The 22,364-nt window shown below is 35.6% G+C and overlaps 1 protein-coding gene and 1 pseudogene across 1 annotated transcript in view; one reads left to right on the top strand and one right to left on the bottom strand.

The window, feature by feature from the left end:
* Window positions 1-22,364, top strand: part of LRP1B (LDL receptor related protein 1B) — a 1,473,103-nt gene that overhangs the window by 909,782 nt on the left and 540,957 nt on the right. The window lies entirely within an intron of this gene.
* LOC136126096 (swi5-dependent recombination DNA repair protein 1 homolog pseudogene) lies at window positions 16,113-16,799 on the bottom strand (annotated as a pseudogene).

Here is a 22,364-nt window from a genome sequence, read left to right as displayed (position 1 = left end):
AAGGCATGAGCCTTCCTCCTTGCCCTCTCTCTCTTGGGTCACTCACTCCGGGCAAAGCCAGGTGACAAGTTATGAGGTCCCACAAGCAGCCCAGTGGAGAAGTCCACACAGCAAGGAACTGAGACCTCTAGTCAATAGCCGTGTGAGTGAGCCATCTTGAAAGCAGAGCCTCCAGCCCAGTCAAGATTTCAGTTGACTCAGCCAAAGCCAAATGCATTACAGCAACCTCAAGAGAGACTCCAAACCGGCACCACCCACATAGTGGCTCCCAGATTCCTGATCCATAGAGACTATGTGAGACAATAAATATTTATTGTTTTGAGACACTGAATTTTGGGGTTAATTTGTTTTACAGCAATAGATAACTAATTCATGTAATTCCATCTATAGAACTCATTCATTTATGAATAGATTCACAAATTCAAATACTTACTTAATAGAGTGAGGCAAGTTATAAATAGTAAAATGTGTCAGGTGTGATAAAATCCAATGGCTCAACATGACAGTAAGTAGCAACTGAGTCTAGACTTCAGTATCTAGACTTACTTGAGGGTGACAGAAAGTATGATAAAACCGGAGAGAGCTAATGGTCCACTTGAGGTAGAACACCTCTCACCTCCACTTATTTTTTACCATAAGGAACATTAACAGGTTGTGCCAGACATTTCATTTTTCATGAGAAGCAAGAAATCTAGATCTGTTGTTGTTGTTTAAATCTCGAAATTTAAAAATGTTACCAAATTATCACATTACAAAAATACCATGCAGGCCAACATACTGCACATATAGGCTAACTGTGAAGGCTAACACTCTACAAACCAAGAAAACTAACGAATAACAAAAGCACCACCACAACAATCATCTGTGCGCTTGATCCATCCCAGTGGCACCACCTAGTTACCACCTCTGGTTCAGTCATCTTTTATGCTGGGGATGTTGAATTGTAGAGTGAAAAGGATGGAGCTAAGGCAGCTAATGCCCAGTTGTACCACTGGAGGGGACTTGGTAGAAAAAAATAATAATAATCTGGGAGAGCTGGCATAACCTACAGAGGTGAGCAGGACATATGATTTCTCACCAAGCTTTTGTGGTCTTGTTTGACCGGACCTTGTATTCTGCCTGAGGTATATACAAATGAAGAGCATACGAATGTGAGGTCAACTTCTTATTTGAGCTCAACTGTTGACAAGGAAGTGTAACTTCTAAATGTAGAGCTTGCACCCTAACAGCAATGGATACTCAATTCCATTCATTCTTTCAACGTATATTCACTAGTGCCTACCATATGCCAGGCACTGCTATATATGGTGGTGAGAATCCTAACTTCGTCAAATTTGCAGAAAAGCAAGGAAGACAGACACTAAGGAGGATGGAAAATGCATAGAATTATAGGTAACTGTTAAGGAACAAAAAAAGAGAAAAAAAGGACAAAGCAGGGAAAAGAGATAAAAAAGTATATAAAAAGATATAAAAAGGTAAAAAAGTATATAAAATTTTAGGTTTTAGGTTGAATGGCCCAGAAGAGTGAAAGAATGTGAAACAACAAAAACTGTTTTAGTTGTTCATTTGGTTTTCAGTTGTGTTATTAAATGCTCTGTTTTAAAAAATATTTTTAAAGTAATTTAATTATATCAAAATAAACCTTCACAAGTGATTCTGATAATTTACCAGGTTAGACATCTTTTAAGTTGACCATGGTTCAAATACAGTATTGTCTGTGATTCACCTTTTCTCCAGTGAGTCACTTGGTCAGAAGTGATTTACATATCGTGTACAATGGCTGTTTGATGAGGACTCTTAACACCGTTTACTCTGGACTGAATGTTTGCGTTTCCCCAGATTCATATGTTGGAGCCCTAATGTGATGGTATTAGGAGGCGGGGCCTTTGGGAGGTAATTAGGTCATGACATTCAAGCTTCCATAATGGGATTAGTGTCCTTCTAAGAAGAGACCAGAGAGCTTGCCTCTCTGGGGTGTGAGATAACAGCAAGTAAGTGCTGACATCCTGATCTTGGACTCCAGTCTCCAGAACTGTGAGAAATAAATTCCTGTTGTTTAAGTCACTTAGTCTATGGTATTTCTGTTAGAGCAACCCAAACTAACTAAAATACCATTCCAGTTAGCTGATATAAGCTGACTAGCCTATAAACTTTGAACATCAAATTCTTCCCCATTCTAAAGAATGACCTTCTCAATTTTCTTTTCCCAAATGTCAGAGCTAACAAATAAAATAGTTGCTGCTTTCAAACACAATAGCTGTTAGCTCTAAAATTATATCTACTACTTATTTTTCTTAGATAATTTTTCTCAGTATTTAGCAGTTCTTTTTAAATAATTTTCTTTTATAAATATATTTCAATTTCATGATATAATAAGGTTACTCTAAAACATTTTCTTACATGATGTCCAAGAGGTTTGTGTTATAAGATAGTGTATAGTCAACTATGTTATGTTTAACTATTGATTACCTAGTTTTCAGATACAGAACTTTTTTGTTTGTTTCTATTCACCTTTTCCTCATAACATTTGGCATTTTCCTCGTCATTAATGTCTGCAGGAGACAGTGAAGTAATCGCAAATTAATAAATTTGCTCTTCACTGCCTTTAAGAGGAGAAGGAGGTTAAAACTATTGACTAAAATTAGTGTTTGTGGGTTATTTATGGATTATATTTAACATACTGTTCCTTTTCACTGTCAGCATATGCAGTTTGAGAGCAGACTGCATATATTGTATCCACATTGAAGAGAAAGTTAGAAAAATGAAAGAAAATACACAAATAAAGCAAATGTACTGGCAGAAATAGGCTGAATAATTTTTAGAGAAAATTAAGATGGAATTTGGGAAATAGCAGGATGGTAACTTAGCTGTATTTTTGTACTTTTAGGGTGAGGAAGGGAAGACCTGGGGCAAATGGACCACAGATTTAAAATAAAAATGAGGATATAGATTATTCAATTATAGAATATAAATTATTCAAGCAAACTTGAAGAAATATGCATATCTGTATGGCAATTGTGGATTTAGTGATCAGCATCTTATTCAATCATAGGTGACCTTCATACAGTCCATTAAAACGTGTCATGTAGTAGTTTGTCAAGTTTTACTAGGGCAAGGGTTTGAGTCCTGGGCACTACAAGGGGTATGGGTTTGAATTTAAACCTCCACCCCACGCTCACACCTCATGAGCTTTTTTTTCATTAGCTCATATATTACTCCATTGTATATACAGTATTCCCATTGAGATTCAAGTATACATCTACTCTTTTTGTTTCATTTTGTGGTAAATATGATCTTTGGAAATTGTTCTTACCATAGTACTTGTAAATGGGAATTCTGAAGTTAACATGGCAGGTTCTTCTTGAATGTCAAGGAGTATATATATTAGTAGCCTTCTTTATGTGGTTAAATCATAGACTTCTATAATTAAATGTAACCTTAGAGATCTTTAAAGTTATTTTGTCAGTTGAGGAAGTGTACTTCAGATTCCTGTTCCTACTATTCACTAACCAGCTGTGGCTATGGGACAACTACTGAACTCTGTGCCTTAATTTTCTACTCTGCAAAAACATGAGCTTTGACCATATGAGCTACAAAGTTTTAAAAACTTGTATGATTTTGTCACTAATGAGTTGATCCAGAGTGCAGGAAATTGTTTAAAATAAACTATTATCTAAGTTGAAGTAATACAGGAGAAGCAATAAAGACTGGCTAAAAATAAAATTTATGTGTGAAGTTATGTTAATCAGAGTTCATACTAATCTGATCAGAAGTTGGGCAAAGTAATTGTTTTGACTTTTAGTTGAGAATTTGGCGGATGTTTACAACATAGGATTGCTTAAATTAATTGTTTTAGAATGGGTTTGTACTTTTTATAAATATCTAAGTAACTACAACACTCATCTGATCTTAGAATCACTTGCAAAAATTGGCAAACTTCTCTTTAAAACAAAAGGAGCTTTGAATCACAGGTAAAGGCAAAAACAAACAAAAAAACCCCTACACATTTTCTATGAATACCTAAGCCCTCTCAGTTGACTTTTTCTGTGTTATCAATCACAGTTTAAATATATTATACTATTGATCTGTTTCAAGTAGCCATTTGCCAGAATAGGCTTAAAATGTAAATATTAGAAGGATATTGAACTTTGGCTACAGTTAGGATCGATCAAGGAGGAGAAAAAGGCATATTCTATGTGCATTTTCAGTCTCTTATCAGAAACAAACTCAGCCCCGTAATGAGTAAAAAGTTGTCTTCTCTTGATTTGGTTATGAACATTTTTATTTTAAGTCAGTGTTAACAAAATAATCATTTCCCTTTAGGGAGCCCTTGAAAGGCTTTACCAAATGTACCCCTTAAGGACATTTGTTCATACTTTTCATAGGTTCACTTCACAAAATTGAAGTCATCATAATAGGTGCTGTGAACACTCTCAGCACATGGATAGTTTGCCATGGGAAACCAAGGCTGTCAGATTAAAATGCTTCCAGAACTGTCTGAATATCAGAGAAGGTCATTTTTATTTGCTTGAGAATGAATACAGTGTTAATATTGTTGGGGTTTAATGTTTTGAGTGTTCCCACTGGAGTTTCTACAGCAAAGCACAATCATCTAATCTCTTTGCTGACCGAAAAAAACTCTAAGCTTAATGGCAAAAAAATTAGTCTTTACCTACACTAACACTTAAGCTCGCTCCACTAATTTCTGAATGATATACTTTTATCATTTGTATCTGTATTCTTTCAGCAAATTATTTGGTGTATTGACATTTAGAATTTATTAAAACGTATCTAGCACTCAATTTACATACTTGTATATTTCCTCAAATAATATACTTTATAAATAATAATAGAAATATGAAAAGTGTATATACAATAAACAACCCAGTAAAACTGGCATGCAGAAATCATCAAAAACCTTTTTTTTTCTACTTTACTTCCTAAGATAAATTACTATGGCAAGTTGTCATGACATCTATGAAACATTATAAATGATAGCAAGTGACAGGCTGTAAGTCTGGTGCATTTAGTCTTGCTAAGATTCTTAGACTGAGCACTTGCGGATTCACACTGAAATCTAGCCTGAAAGGATTCTATATGTTATATTCTTATTAAAAGGTGATGAGTCTGATAACTTGAAAGTTCTTGACTTCAATAGCCTACCTTAAGAAGTTATTTCCTCTGTTTTGTACAAGGCAAGTCCATTTTACATGTTGTCACGTGCAGGTTTTTTGTTTTGTTTTGTTCTTAATCATAGCTTAATGAATATCTTTCTCCCTCTGAATGTGCAAAGAAGCTGAAACTTAGTTTCAAAGGAGTTCTTACTTCTTATGAGACTCTTCCCTCCCTTCCTTCCTTTTCTTTCTTTTAATCTTCCCTCCCTTTGGCTGTTCCTTGGATTGCCGGTTTTCTTTTTATATCTGATAGCTTTGCCCCTTTATTTGTTTTGTTGTTTATTTGTTTTCCTTTCACAGTCTAGTTAGATACTAACATTTTATTTGGGCTACTAAAACAACTTCTTCCCACTTTTCCTATCTCCGATCCCCAAACTATTAAGACCTGCAAGGTTCAGAACTCCTGTGGCACCCGCCTACCCCCTCCTTAGCCATAATATTTCAGAGGCTGGAATAAGCACTCACAACCTACTCTGAAATGCTCATTTTTTTCTCTCCTTTTCATTCACCAGAAGTTGCTTGTCACAATATTATCAGTTTGACCTTATAGATAAATGAAACTTAAGGTCAATAAGTTTTGTTAAAACCCAAAGCATTATTTGTCCCACCTTATAGATAAAGAAATAGGGTCAGTAAGATTTGTGAAAACCCTGTCCTCTGAGACGCAAGCTCAGAGATCCTGATTCAAGTTACATGTGGTTTCCATTACCAGCAAGAGCCTTCCCTATCATAACTATACTTTTTATTTGATCCTCCTCTACCCCTGAGCTGCAATACATCCAGGCAAACTGTTCCCCTGTATCTGATCATGTCCTACTTATTTCCATTTGTCTTGCTATTCCTTGTTCTCTGACTGCCTTCCATATTTATCAGCCACCCTAATGGGTGAAGTATCACCTTTCAAGGCCTACTTCAACTATAGCTCAGTGATTTGAAACGTTTCCCTTCTCTGAACCCCTTTGTATTTTTCTAATGTAGTGAGATATTCTTTGTCTTTTCTAATGAGTGAAAATGTCTCACTTTTCCGTAGCTTGGGACTGCATTTTATTCATATATGCATCATTCATGATACACAGCAAGATGCTTTGCACTGAGTACATTTTGTTATGTAACAGTAGAATGTATGAATAAATAAAACAATGACCATCTACACACCAAACCCCTACCACAGCAATCAAAATATATTTTCAATCAAAGCAGGCAAATGCTTATGTAGAATGATCACAACCATAAATATACTGTACAATTTAAATATATATAGAAATAAATATTAAAGGAAAATACTTTGAAATATAAGGATTTGAATTGTATAGGGAAGAAAATGAATAACATGATTAAGTGTATACAACAATCATTTCCAACATGTATTCTACATACATGTGTATATGGAAATGCAAGAAAAGAAGAGCCGTATTGAATACTGTTTGTTCTCAAAGGAACTAAACAGCTTCATGGAAGAAGCTTAAGAAGAAGAAGGAAAAAAAAAAAAAAGAATACCCTAAAACACACACAAGTGAAAGAGTTCCAAAACAAAACAAAAACTTTGATGTTTGGAATGTTTTAGTCTCTTAAAGGTAGTCTATCACAGTTGGGCCTAACAGCATTACTCTCTTTAATGATAATAATTGATAGTCTAAATAAATAAAGCATTCTAGTATTTAATTTACAAATCTTAACTCATGTAATTCTCACAGTCCCCTGAGAGAGGTACTATTAACACTGCTCACTCCAGAGCTCCCAGCCAAGGTTCAGCCAGCCTAAATTAATAGCTCAGAGTTACCTGGTTAATAAATAGTGTAGCAAGCTTTCAAGTCCATTATTCTTAGTCTTTAAAGCTTGAGTTTCTTCCAGGAATGTGTCTTGTAGCTATAGTTAACACTGAGATATATGTGCACTGAGATGTATACAAGAATATATGTGTTACTTGTAATTAGAAAAGGCTGGGGGAAAAAAACCGACATGTGTATTATAAAGGACTAGCCAAATGAATCATGAAATGTTCATGTAGAGTGAAATATTATGCAGCTATTAAAAATTAGGTAAATCTATATATTGACTTGAACCATTCTCTAGAATATATTTTTAATTGAAAATAGGTTCAAAAAGCCTATACAGAATGTTCCAATTTTTATCATATGTATGCATTTCTTTAAAAATATATATTTTTTTAAATAATGTTCTTTTATCCATTATGCTGCACTGTTTATCTCAATAACTATTGTTTAGAGAGTGTCTACTCTCCAAATTTACACTTTAGTACTAATAGACACAGTTACCATGCAAAGGAGATATTGAAACTGCAGTGTTGCCTCTGAAAACATTGTGGGTGGTTCAAGGTCTAAGCTGGGTCTCTAACATAATTCTGTCTACCTCCAGAGTTAGATTTCTTCTCACTATGCCAGTGATTCTCAAACCCAGGGTGATTTTGTCTACCAGGGAATATTTGTCAATGTCTGAAAACATCACAGCTGCTGGGAAGAAAGGTTTGCATTCTAGTGGGTAAAAAACAGAATACTGGTAAACATCCTACAAGGCACAGTAGGGTCTCCCATAACAAAGAACTGTTTGGTCCAAAATGTCAGTAGTGCCAAGCTTGAGAAACCCACTCATATCAAAAAGATTCCTTCTTTTTTTTTTTTTTTTGCGGTACGCGGGCCTCTCACTGTTGTGGCCTCTCCCGTTGTGGAGCACACGCTCCGGACGCACGCAGGCTCAGCGGCCATGGCTCACGGGCCCAGCCGCTCCGCGGCATGTAGGATCTTCCCAGGCCAGGGCACGAACCCGCGTCCCCTGCATCGGCAGGCAGACTCTCAACCACTGTGCCATCAGGGAAGCCCCGAAAAGATTCCTTCTTATCCTCAGAGACCAATCACCTGTATGAAGCCTGATATTGTGACTGTTGGCCTATCATCACAAATTTTGGTTAAAATAGAAAGCCTTAAAAATATATAAATAAAAACAAATACCTGGTGTTTATAAAAGCTGCTGGTATCAAATTGTCTTGGAAAGATAGGGTGGCAGAGAAGAGAGTGGCGATACACTTTTATGTTTGTTTTCTTTCTTTTAAATGTAACTTAATGAAAAAGAGTCAGGATTTGCTTCTCTTATGTTTCTATTTATACTTATATATTGTATCATAATAGAGAGAGCATACTCATCTGTCACAGTTTTGATTCATTCACCCATTCAACAATTTATCAAGTGACTATTTTGAGGCAGGCACTATTTAGGTGCTAGGTAAACAGCAGGGCATAAAGCAGGTAACAATTCCATTACTATAAGGGGCCGGTATTCCCAGTGTAGGAAAAGAGTGTACAGTTGACCCTTGAACAACACAGATTTGAACTACGTGGATCCACTTATATGGGGATTTTTTTCAATAATAAATACTACGGTACTACACAATCTGCAGTTGGTTGAACCCTTGGTTGCAGAATTGCAGGTAAGGAGGAACCACATAGTCAGAGGGCTGACTATAAGTTATACCCAGATTTTAAACTTCCATGAGGGCCTGTGCCCCTAACCCCCAAGTTTTCCAAGGGTCAGCTGTAAAAGCAAATAAATGAGTGAAGTAAAATTTGTCAGGTGGTGAAAGACACTAATGGAAAAAATTCAACCAGGGCATAAGAATAGGGAGTGTTGACTTGCGTTGGGAGAGAGGAACCAGAAAAATTATAATTTTAAGTAGTGAGGTCATGGCAGTTTTCACTGGGAAATGGTAAGTGAGCAAGAATCTGCAGGAAGTGAAGGAGTGAGTTATTCAGGTATCTGGGAGGAAGAGCATTTAAGGAAGAGAAAGAAAACAGGAAATGCACATTTACTAATGGACCATATTTTCAAATACTTTTTGCTTTTAGAAGAGTTTTTTTGTTTTTGTTTTGTTTGCTTTTTGGTTTTTTAATGCTCTAGGCATCCAACTTACTTTCCTCCTCCATGGAGCTTTTGCTATGTTTAAAAAGTACCTGATATGTACATGTAATTTTACTGCTGTCATTGAACTAATCTACTAAAATAGTATATACAGTTAATTTACGCATATAATATGAGCTAAAAGTAGTCCTCTACAATAACTTTACTTCTCTAAAGGAAAGCTTTTAGTTTTTGTGTGTATGAAATTCTTAATGATGTTGAAATTAGTTCTGCCCCATGTGTTTTTCTTTATTTTATACAAAGTTGCTATTAATTATGCATTTTAATAACAAAGAAATTTCTAGTAAATGATTATTCAAGCTGTTACAGTGTATGTTTATAGAAATAATAAACCATAAATCAGTCATATGAAGAAATTAATTATAGTTTTTTAGAACAAACTTAACTTGGTAGAACTTCTAGTTTGTTGCTTTAATTTCAAATGTTCTAAAATTAAAAGCTTGAGTGATTTATATGTTTATGAAATTGTATTATGCCAGTTAAAATTATCTAGATTTAGGAAAATTATTAACATATTCTTTAAAAAAAGATTGACATTTTTTGAGAGAATGATCTCTAGACACCAGAGTATACATTTGTAAAATATTACTCAGTAGAAAGCATTCATGAAACATGGTCTATAATGCTTGAGAATGGTTCTTTTAATGGAGTCTTTAAAACATATCAGAAAAAATAATGCCAGTTTCTATCACGAGGATTGAAAAAAATGTGAATTCTCTTAGATATATGATCACCAGTGCAATTATATTAGGTATTTATATAATTATCATTGTCATGTTTATACCTGAATTACGTAAGCAAGTTCTACTTAAGAAAATACAAGTGATGAAAAGCTGGACAAATAACATATCATTTAAAAGGATTCAAACGATACCTTATTTACTTAAAAATCGTGTTTACAACCGCTTTTCAGCAAAAGATTCAGTGATTTAATTGTTATACGTATATTGCATTTCCCTCTGTAATTTGATATATACAAACCAGTTTATTTTAAATGCACTATAATTATGCTGTATATCTTAAGTGATTCTGCTTTCAAAGCATACTTTTTAAAGAGGGGTAATTTACTTTTTAGTTTACTGCACAATGTCACTTAGTTCAAAGGACTTCAAATACAACCACCTAAATTTTCTAAGCCGTCAGTCTTCTAATTGCTATAATACTATTCATTAAAGTAACAGTAATATATGAAATATATCCAGGCAATTTTCCCAGTACTAAGTATAGGACACAGTTGTCTTCTCTAAGTACTCAAGCCACCATTAATGAAAACTAATAGCCCATCAAACTTTACATTAAAGTAAAGTGAGAAATCTCCAAAGGACTATATATGATTTTACTCCAGCAATTTTTGTCACCTTAAATTGCTGTGTCCCAATATGTTACAGTTCTTAATGCTAATTACCTTACAGAATGGATAAATACTACAATTGCAAAGTATATCAAGTACTATTTTTTTAACCAGATTATAATTAGTGATCAGAGAATGGTCTCATTAACATAAATGGAATAATTAAATCATCTCAGCTTTACCATACTCAAAAGCATTAAATAGTGATCGTTTCCCTTTTGTAAACTACTAAAGGTTAACTTTCCTGGAGTCACTTTCAGGAAAAAAATTACATTATTCATGTTTATGGTATTAAAACAAGAATAAATTTGAAAATGTATAGTTGTTTGAGTAGAGATATAATTATTTTATATTGCCCCATGTCTCCCCTTTCATTTGAAAAGGAGAAATAGTAAATGTTCACATTGGGAAAAGATGTAGTATGCTTTAGATTTATGATAGAATTTTGAGTTAATATAATTCAACAACATTTTAATTAGAGCTAGAAAATTAATCAAGAGAGTCAAAGAGGTCATTCCAGAAGTCTGCCCATATACTGTAGGCATTATCTCATGTTGGAATATAACAAGTAGCTTGGAATCATATGATCTGGTGAGCATTATTCATTTCAACTGAGTTAAACAATCAGACCTGAGTCCTTTTACGTCAGTAGTCCTGCTTATTCTTGGGGGATACATTCCAAGACCCCCAGTAGATGTCTGCAACTGAGGATGATACCAAATTCTATAGACTTTTTTTTTTCCTATACATACATACCTATGATAAAGTTTAATTTATAAATTAGGCATAGAAGGAGATTAACAATAATAACTTATCATAAAATAGAACAATTATAAAAATATGTTGTAAAGTTATGTGAATGTGGTCTCTGTCTCTTCTCTCAAAATATTGTTCTGTAATCACCTTTCTTCTGGTGATGATGTAAGATGATAAAATGACTATGTGACGAGGTGAGGTGGGGTGAATGGCACAGGTAGTGTGAGATAGCATTAGGCTACTACTACTTCTGACTATCCAGCACAAGGAGAATCATTCATTAGCTTTGGGTGATCCTGGATCACTGAGTGATGACTACATAGATGGTTGGGTGTCAGGAACAGACTATGTTGATGGTTGGGGACCCCAGCCTGGACAGAGCAGGACTGCACAAGATTTTGGCATGCTGCTCAGACCAGTGTGCCATTTAAAACTTATGAATTGTTTATTTCTTGAATTTTCCATTTAATATTTTCAGATCTTGGTTGACCTTGGATAACTGAAACCATGGAAATTGAAACCTCAGATGAGAGGGAATTACTGGATTTGGCAGTTTTGTTTAACCCAAATTAGACTTGGATAGATGGCATCTGATCACAGAGGATTTTGCGGGGGGGGTCATATATACCTAGATTTAGGTAAATTTTAAATAATAATAATTTGTACTTGAGCATCAACATGAAATTTCTGTTTTTTCTCTTTTCATAATCAGTATCAGCACAAAGTTGAAATAAATGCCTGCATCAATTTAATTCTAATTAATAAGGTTCCATATTTAAACTATAACCATTGAAGACAGGAACATGGCAAATGGCAGCACCAAAGATCATTTATTTGTGACAGTATTTATTTCTTAACCTTTTCCCAGTAATATGTTTATATTTACACTCACATATATATTTCTAGTCTGTAAATTTTACAATATTAATTATTTGGCAGTGTCAAGAGTTGGGTAGTAACTACAATGACATTCATATTTTAATAATAAGAACAGAGTAATAAACTATCTAGGATAGAATAGCCATTTGAAGCAATTTTTAAAATATTGGAACCTGCTAATATACAGTGTGCTCAAACCAGAATAAAATACTAATTCATTGATTCTTATATGATATTAAAAGAAAACATTATTCAAGAAGCACACTGTAAAAACGATTTTAATGAATTGAAATCAAAATTTAATATTAATGCTAATCAATAAGTGATTTTAGAAATGGACAGAATAGAATTATTTAAAGGTATCAGTAATTTTTGTTGTCGAACTCTGGTTTAAAACTTTATCTAGAAAATTTTAAATTTATGACATTTAAAAAAATTATATATAAACTTCCTTTCAATTTTAATTTATCATAAACATTGATTTATAGGTCAATAAACATTTCTACAATATCATTTTAATGTTTATACACTTTATACAATGTTTATATACTATATAGTTATATATTTAAATAATTACCTATATATAAATATTTAATTTTTAGGTTTTTCTTGGAAATTATAAATATTGTGATGACTATCCATATAACTAATTATTTGCAGAATTTAGGGTACAGTGTTAGATGTCACATTTCTGAGTCAAATGGTTTACACGTTTTTAAGGCTCTACCATTAATCATCACTTGCACTCATAGGCATTCTGTCAGTTGATGAAAGCAGTACTTTTTTTCCCAGCCCCTGCTCCCACATTTGCAATATCTGGTTAGACAACTAGTTTTCTTTATTTCATTCAGAGCTCATGGTTCTCAAACCCTTCTACATCATGATTTTCATCTTCTAAGCCCATTTCCTATTTTTCAAAGTCTTCACAAAACTGAAAACCGAGACCTGAACATAATAAGGATATATTTAGGGCAAGGTCTACTGAGATTAATACTTCCTGGGCACTGTTTACAGAATTTGGTTACCAGGAACAGAGACTTTCGTTCTGGCTATCTCAAGTAGGGAGAAAATGTCTATTATAAAAATACATGTGACTCCAAAATGAAACAGAAATTTTAACAAAATCCTATATTAGAAGCCATAGAATGCCTGTCATACAGACAGACCGGGAAGGTCAATCTGATAGAAGGCAATTCTAGGGACTTCAGCACAGAAGTTAATGGATAGTTGCTTCTAACTGACTCATGGTCAACTATGGCCCCTTCAACCCCATCTCAAAATGAGTAGAAGTTATAAGGGGGGAAAAAAAGTATATATATGTGTGTGTATGTGTGTGTGTGTGTGTGTGTGTGTGTATATATATATATATATATATATATATATATATATATGAAGAGAGAGAGATGTAGACATAGAGCTTGGATAAATAAAGTAAGTGCATGAGAGATCCCAGAGATTGCTATTCTGTCAGAACAAAATAGCACCGTATTTTTAAAAATTTCACATTAATGTGATTCCAAGTCCCAACCTGCTCAGAATATCAGGAGGTTCAATCTTTTAGTAAGATTACCTACCTTAAAATTTGCCCAACATGTTTAGACTTGCTTATTTTGATTTTATTTATTTAAAAATTTTGAACATATGAGTTTAATTACCTGCTAGACCATCCAGATGGAAATATGTGATAAAAGGATGGAAGCTAGGGTCATAAACTTAGAAGAGATGCAGGTATTTTTAGACCAGTTTAGGATTAGACATTCACTGACTGGATTATTTTTAACATTTATAATAGAACTTTTTTTACCAAAATAAAATAGTAGTGTATTAAAAGTTACATCCAGAGTCCCTCCCATCAGGAAACTTGCACAAGCCTCTTAGATAGCCTCATCCACCAGAGGGCAGACAGCAGAAGCAAGAAGAACTACAATCCTGCAGCCTGTGGAACAAAAAACACATTCACAGAAAGACAGACAAGATGAAAAGGCAGAGGGCTATGTACCAGTTGAAGGAACAAGATAAAACCCCAGAGAAACAACTAAATGAAGTGGAGATAGGCAACCTTCCAGAAAAAGAATTCAGAATAATGATAGTGAAGATGATCCAGGACCTTGGAAAAAGAATGGAGGCAAAGATCGAGAAGATGCAAAAACTGTTTAACAAAGAACTGGAAGAATTAAAGAACAAAAAACAGATGAACAATACAATAACTGAAATGAAAACTACACTAGAAGGAATCAATAGCAGAATAATTGAGGCGGAAAACGGATAAGTGACCTGGAAGACAGAATGGTGGAGTTCACTGCTGCAGAGCAGAATAAAGAAAAATGAATGAAAAGAAATGAAGACAGCCTAAGAGACCTCTGGGACAATATTAAACGCAACAACATTTGCATTATAGGGGTCCCAGAAGGAGAAGAGAGAGAGAAAGGACCAGAGAAAATATTTGAAGAGATTATAGTTCCAAACTTCCCTAACATGGCAAAGGAAATAGCCACCCAAGTCCAGGAAGCACAGCGAGTCCCATACAGGATAAACCCAAGGAGAAACACGCCAAGACATACAGTAATCAAATTGGCAAAAATTAAAGACAAAGAAAAATTATTGAAAGCAGCAAGGGAAAAATGACAAATAACATACAAGGGAACTCCCATACGGTTAACAGCTGATTTCTCAGCAGAAACTCTACAAGCCAGAAGGGAGTGGCATGATATACTTAAAGTGATGAAAGGAAAAATCCTACTACCATTATTACTCTACCCAGCAAGGATCTCATTCAGATTCGGTGGAGAAATCAAAAGCTTTACAGACAAGCAAAAGCTAAGAGAATTCAGCACCACCAAACCAGCTCTACAACAAATGCTAAAGGAACTTCTCTAAGTGGGAAACACAAAAGAAGAAAAGGACCTAAAAAAGCAAACCCAAAACAATTAAGAAAATGGTCATAGGAACATACACATCAATAATTACCTTTAAACGTGAATGGATTAAATGCTCCAACCAAAAGACACAGTCTTTCTGAATGGATACAAAAACAAGACCCATCTATATGCTGTCTACGAGAGACCCACTTCAGACCTAGGGACACATACAGACTGAAAGTGAGGGGATGGAAAAAGATAGTCCATGCAAATGGAAATCAAAAGGAAGCCAGAGTAGCACTACTCATATCAGATAAAATAGACTTTACAATAAAGAATGCTATAAGAGACAAGGAAGGACACTACATAATGATCAAGGGACCAATCCAAGAAGAAGATATAGCAATGATAAATATATATGCACCCAACATAGGAGCACCTCAATACGTAAAGCAACTGCTAACAGCTCTAAAAGAGGAAATCGACAGTAACACAGTAATACTGGGGGACTTTAACACCTCACTTACACCAATGGACAGAATATCCAAAATGAAAATAAATAAGGAAACAGAAGCTTTAAATGACACAATAGACCAGATAGATTTAATTCATATTTATAGGACATTCCATCCGAAAACAGCAGATTACACTTTCTTCTCAAGTGTGCACGGAACATTCCCCAGGATAGATCACATCTTGGGTCACAAATCAAGCCTCAGTAAATTTAAGAAAATTGAAATCATATTAAGCATCTTTTCTGACCACAACGCTATGAGATTAGAAATGAATTACAGGGAATAAATCGTAAAAAACACAAACACATGGAGGCTAAACAATACGTTACTAAATAACCAAGAGATCACTGAAGAAATCAAAGAGGAAATCAAAAAATGCCTAAAAGTTACATCCAGTATTGTACAAATTTTTTTTAAACATGATTAAAAATTTTTTTAACTTTTAAGTGTTTTGAAAAATATATTCAAAGTATTAAATTTTCATTTTAGATCTTAGTTTATGTTTATATAACAGAATGCCCTCAATTGATCCAGGTTCACCATAATATCTTTCTCTAAGCCCTTAATGGTTCATATCTTCCCTTTAAAATGTATAAGTATGTTTTAATTAAGTTGACATTTACAAAGATATTCTGAAAAAAATTATTAATTAAACACATATAAGTTCTTCATCATTTCTGTTATAGTGTAGCAATTTCTCATCTAACCCATAGTGGTCTATCAACTGAGTAAACCTTGATTTCTTAGACACACCTGACTGCAACTCAGAGCAACAGCTGGCTGCAGCTTCTCCACCTCTTTGTTAACAACTGTGTCTGAGACAGACCTTTCTTTGATCTATACATTTTAACTAGTTTTCGCCTCTGGAAAAAGTTTCCTTTCTCTTGAACCTGCTTCACCAATTTTGTTTTTTCTTCATTCAATCTTTTTTTTGGAAGATTTTCATTCAGAAAATCAGTCTGAAGATAACTGCATTACCCAGTATCAAGTGTTTCAGATCCACATGCATTGATGTTCTTGATGGTATTTTTCAAACACATACTTCACATTCACTGTCTATGTGTTTAAACTTTTTTTTGAAATTCCAAGCTGTTTCCTTGTGTTGAAGGTGCTGGATTCTCTGAAAAGTTCTAACAGTTCTCTTCATTCTCTACTTTAAGATATTTTACCACACTGTACAAGAAATTAAATGAAGATCTTGTTTTGCTTAATCATTTTCTCTACGTGTTACACTCATAGGTTGTTTTCTTGTATTGGTTATGTGGGGTGATAGTGGATTGACACAGGCCTGTGGAGTGCTAGGTAAAATCATGCCTGTGTTTCCTAGACTTCCCATCTTAAAAATGAAATCTTGGTTTACCTGGAGGAAATGGAACTCTACTCAACTCCAGCACTGATCCTCAAATTCCAGTTCTCAGATATCACCTGCTTCCCGTCTCCCTCAGCCATCCCCAGAGAGTGCAGAAAACACAAGCAGCTGCAGCTCTCTGCTTACTTTGATTTTAAATGGATCTTCCTATTGTTTGCAATCTCTAAAAGGAACCCAGGGCAACTTCCTGAGGAAGATCTTAACTGCCAACCTGTAGATATTCCCTCTTCTAGCCATGCCTCACTACTTAGTAGAGAGCTGGCACCCAACCTTAGAAATGTCCCCATTTACCACGACTGCCATGGAAGGAGCAATACCAGGTCACTACTTGCTGCCTTAACCAGGTTCACTGATGAAACTCAGCATCAGAAATTTGAGACGCCGTTGCTACTTAAAGAAAAAGATCGGTTTTCCAGTGTCCCACGTATTCAGGGATTTCAAAACAAAAGAAAAAGAAAAATCCATGAAACTGCTCAGGTTCCAGGTGATAATAATTCTAGGTGGTCATTTTTTCAATTTATCTCTTTCTCTCTCTCTCATTCATACACAGCCCTTTTGCCCAAAGCATATCCTAAGCAGCAGAGTGATTGAATTGGGGGTATTTCTAGTATCAGCCCCAATTATTTCTAGAACTAGAATTTCTATTAGAATAGGGAGCATTTATTAATCATTATATAGATTATGCCTTTTCAAGGAGCTAGAGACACAGGGATGAGAAAAGCCGCTCAAATCCCTATATTCATGAACTTGCATTTAGCTGGAGTAGATAGTAAATGCATAAAAATTTATGAAAATGTCAGATGGGGAAAAGCAGTGTGAAATAAAAGAGAGAAGGGTTTCCATAAAGTCCTTGCCAAGGAGGTGCTATTTGAGCTTACACTTGAATGGCATGCAAGATCTAGCCTTGTGAAGATGTCTTAGGAAGAGCTTTCTGGGCAGAGAAAATAGCAAGTAAAACCCCCTTAAGGCCAGAAAATGCTTGGCAGTTTCTAGCTAATGTGGCTGGAGTAGCAGGAGCTTCATGCCACAGGAGAGGAGGGCCAAGGGTGATGAGATTCTGAGGGACTTGCCTGCTACCGTAAAGACTGAGAACTTTAGTAGCCAGTTTAAGGGTTAAACAGGAGTTTTTAAATCGTGGTTGGTGTTTTAAAATGATTACTCAATGCTGTGTGAAGACTACTATAGGAGAGGAAAAGGATGGATGCTGGTGAACTTTAGGAGGCTGGTATAGGAATTCAGGTGAGAGTTTGTGACCACTTGGACTAGTGTGGTAGCAGTGGAAGTGGAAGCAGTGGAGGTCTTAGAAATTTGGAAGTAGGTAATTGGAATATATTTTAGAGGTAAGGTTCAGATCTGCTTTAATTTAGGGTGAGTTGCTCCTATTGTACTTCTCCTATTGTGCTCCTAAGGTCAGCTTGGACCTTCAAAATGTCTCAAGACTCTTAAATAACTTTCCCAGTGCTCTGTTCTGCTCCTAATAAGTCAGCAGATATATGTCAGTGTATTAGTCAGCGAGGGCTGCCATAACAAAATACTGTAGACCGGTGGCTTAAACAAAAGAAATTTATCTTCTCACAGTTGTGGAGCCTGGAAGTCTGAGATCAAAGTGTCAGCAGGTTTGATTTCTCCCCAGGCCTCCTTGGCTTGCAGATGACCTCCTTCTCACTGTGTCCTCATGTGGTCTTTCCTCTGTGCTCACATCCCTGGTAAAGTGTCTTCTTATAATGACACCAGTTCTATTGGATTAGGGTCCCACCCTTATGACCTACTGTAACCTTAGTTACCTCTCTAAGACCCTATTCCAAATGTAGTCTACACTGGAGGTTAGTACTTCAGTGTCTGGATTTGGGGAGGGGGAGGATGGTGGAACACAACTCAGTCCAAAACAGAGAAGGTCATTATTTAACTTAACCCTCTTTAGACCTTGCTTAAGCTGAGCCCCTTAACAGCAGGGAAATGATTCTTTTAAACCTTTCTCGTAAACAATGCATACGTAAAAGTCAAACAAAGAATTAAGTTGTCTTTGAATGCTGTTAATCACCCTTGTTTACAACAGTTACAAATATAAATTGAGGTTCTAATATTCTATTTTTTCTATCTTAGTAGACCATTTTATATGTGACTTGAACTTGATCACTTTGGAGTGATCACCACAGGCAATTAGTATTATTCTTTTCCATTGCCAGGAATTACACTACTAATCTCAACCAACCTCCAGGTGAATGAATCTAACTAGTGGTAAGGGGGAGGGAGGAAACAATTTTCTCTCTACCCTCCTAGACTCTTGGCTGATATCCGTTGAAATAAAGGACAGATTAACAAGAGGAAAAAAAGTAATTATCTATGTACAGGAGCCTCACAAAGATATAAAATTCAAAAGATGGCTATACTATGGAGGTTTATGTACCATTTATTATTTTATATACCATTTATTTCCTGAGTTAAGGAAAGGGGTCTGTGGCTTCAAAGAAGAGAAGGCAATTCATGGAAAAGTGAGAATAGGAGATGTTTAGTAAACAGGGCTTGCCCTGCCTTGCAGATAACTCTCTGAGATGAAAAAGTTCTCAGGTAATAGCTCTCTTCCTGGTACAGGCCCACTTTCTAATGTAAATTTTTCATACCAAAAGGGAATTCCTACTCTGTTTTCAGAGCTTCTCACGTGTCTGGTTTTCCTTAAAATTATCAGTTCCAAATAATCCAAGCCAAAGAGCCATATTTTGGGGTGACACATTCTGCTAGCCACAAGAGAAGTAGTGTAAAATCATAGAAATACAGTAATTCACCATTAATTCCAGAAAAATAATTCCACACACATTCCAATTGACAGTGGGTAGAAATGTTTTTCTGAATTGTTTATGTATTAGAATCAGTATAGTCACATGTATGTTTTAGATTTTAGTTTTTTGACTCATTCTTTCTTTTATTGTATATAGGTACCGATTAGTGTCCTTACCTTTCAAGTCACTTGGCTAACTATTTCATATATTATATGAGTGTAGTAGAATTTTCTTTGTTTTACAGATGAGGAAACTAATAATAAGAGTCCAAGTAAGTTGTTCAAAATCACCCAGAGAGGAAGTGTCATAGCCAGATATCAAAGCACATTTGTGACTCCAAGCCACACTCTCTCACCTACTGTAGTGACTCTCAGCCAGCCTTAAAAACCATCCCTGTAACTGGCATTGGCATATGTATGGAGGATAAGAGTTAATAAGACTAATTCCTCCCCCAAAGAGTCTTACATTTTAAACACGGAGACAGACACGTAAATAAATATAGGATTAGGAATGCCATAGGATTAGGAATGTTAGAATTGTACACAGAACAACACAAAGGGTCAGGTGAACCACTTTACGTCTTGGGGACAATCAAAGTTCCTAAACAGCAGTACCATTTGAGCTGAGTCTGGAAATCTGGTTATGTGTCCATTATTCAGATAATGGGAGTACAGCTAGGTGTAGCAGTGGAGGCAAGGATTCCCTATGGAGGAAGTAAATTGAGGACAAATATAAAAGGGCATAAGATATTAATGAATCGTTGTTTTGGAAAATTATACCCACTCTATATTATCCTATTAACTAGGGTAATGGAAATTGGGTGAATACAGCAAAAACATTGTTCAGACACAATTCAACGCAACTGTGATACAAGGTAGATATTTAATTCAAATGTATTTCATTAAAATATTGAAATAGTCTGCTCTGAGCTGAGTAGGTCTTCTCCTCCTCCCCCTCCTCTTTCTCCTCTTCCCTTTTTCCGATGAAAACAATCTTTTTCATTGAATAAGCTCTACTTTTTGTTTTCTAAATATCCCAGCAAGCAGTTGTTCGGAGCTGCCTTGTTTTTGTCAGCAAATTCTTCCCTCTCACTGTCATTCTCTCCTTCGTCATTGCACAAATACTTCACCGGCAGCACAGTCAGGCCATCAACTTGGAAATTAAATTACCTGCCATTCTCAAGTCTTTTTCGCTACAACCCCAGACTGCCCCCTCAGTCCTCAGTAAGGCAAACCTCAGCGTAACAATGGACTGAGAGAATTTTGGACCACATTTGTCAGTTCAAGGTCACAAAAGCTTCAAAGCAAAATTCTGGGCTTTGTTCTTCAGTTCTCTCCATCCCACCTTCATTGTCATTCTCCAGATTCTCTGTTTAAGAAAAATAAATAAAAACAAGTCTTGGGAGAAGGCAGAGCAAAGAGACTTCTAGTACCGTCACTGCCCTAAGAAATAGATTTTTGCCCAGAGCTTCAGACAAACTGCAAAACGCTGCTCCTGCACCAAAGAGCAGTCAACAGGCTAACAGACTGCTGTAAGCAAGCATATTCACCTCTAACTGTCCAGGTGGAGGGGCTCTCCTGATTTGCAGTAGGTACAATGTAAAAATGGAATGGTTCCTATATAATTATAAGTAATAGACTCATTCTGATATGTAGATTTTTCTCTTATTCACAACAGTTTTAATTCTTTTTCTTTAAAAATAAGCTGTCTTTGGCTTATTTTCATCTTTTTTTTTTTTTTTTTTTCTGTAATGTGGTTAATCTATCCTTGGGAAATTGAAAGTTGACTGCAGTTCAGTATTCCTGGAACATGGTGCATAGTGGGCAGTCGTAGATCTGGTGATGGAAAGTTAAGTAGGCATCAAATCATGGATGGCCTTTGTGCCATGCTAAGTGTTTTGGCAGGGGAAAGCAAGCCTTTGGAGAATTTTAAGTGGCATAGTGACATGCTTAGATTTGCATTTTGGAAAGATCACTCTATTGTTTCCTCAGCAATGATAGTCAGGGGAGTGAGAAATAACGGGGTCCTGAGCTAAGCAGTTTTAGTGGGAATGGAGAGAAAATAAAACATTCCTGAGAATATAAAGTGAAGAATTAAGTGGGCTTGCTCAGATCAGAAAGGCACCTGGGAAATGCCATGGTGATGATAGGGGGAAAAAAAGATGACTATCTGGTTTTTACATCTGATGACTGTGTTGGGGACTATTTACTGTCAGAAGCTGTCTTAGTTCAGGCTGATATAACAAAAATACCATAGGTTGGGTGGCTTAAATAGCAAACATTTATTTCTCACTGTTCTGGAGGCTGGGAAGTCCAAGATCAAGGAGGCAGCAGATTCAGTGTCTGATGAGATTATGCTTCCTGGTTGACAGACAGCCAGATGGTCTTACTGTCTCACAGCAGAAGGGATAAAGAGCTCTCAGGGGTGTGCCTTCTGTAAGGGCACTAATTCCATTCATGAGGGCTCCACCCTTACAACCTAATCACCCCCCATAGGCACCACACCTTGGGAGTAAGATTTCAACATATGAATTTAGCAGGGGACACAAAAATTCATAACAGAAGTCTATTGGGAAAGAAGCATACATGGGAAAAATAAAATGGATTTTATTTTCGTCATGTAAAGTTTGTAGTGACTTCATTATAGTCAGGGAGAAATTCCTATGATGTAGTAGGATACATGGACTAAAGATTAAGAGGGTAGTTAGGCATATGAGAGAGATTTTGGAGCTATTAGGGTGAAACTTAGTTGTTGA

The sequence above is a fragment of the Phocoena phocoena genome, chromosome 7, assembly GCF_963924675.1.
Source record: "Phocoena phocoena chromosome 7, mPhoPho1.1, whole genome shotgun sequence".
Classification (NCBI taxonomy): domain Eukaryota; kingdom Metazoa; phylum Chordata; class Mammalia; order Artiodactyla; family Phocoenidae; genus Phocoena; species Phocoena phocoena.
The sequence above is the reverse complement of the archived record's forward strand: the minus strand, read 5'-3'. Positions and strand labels throughout refer to the sequence as shown.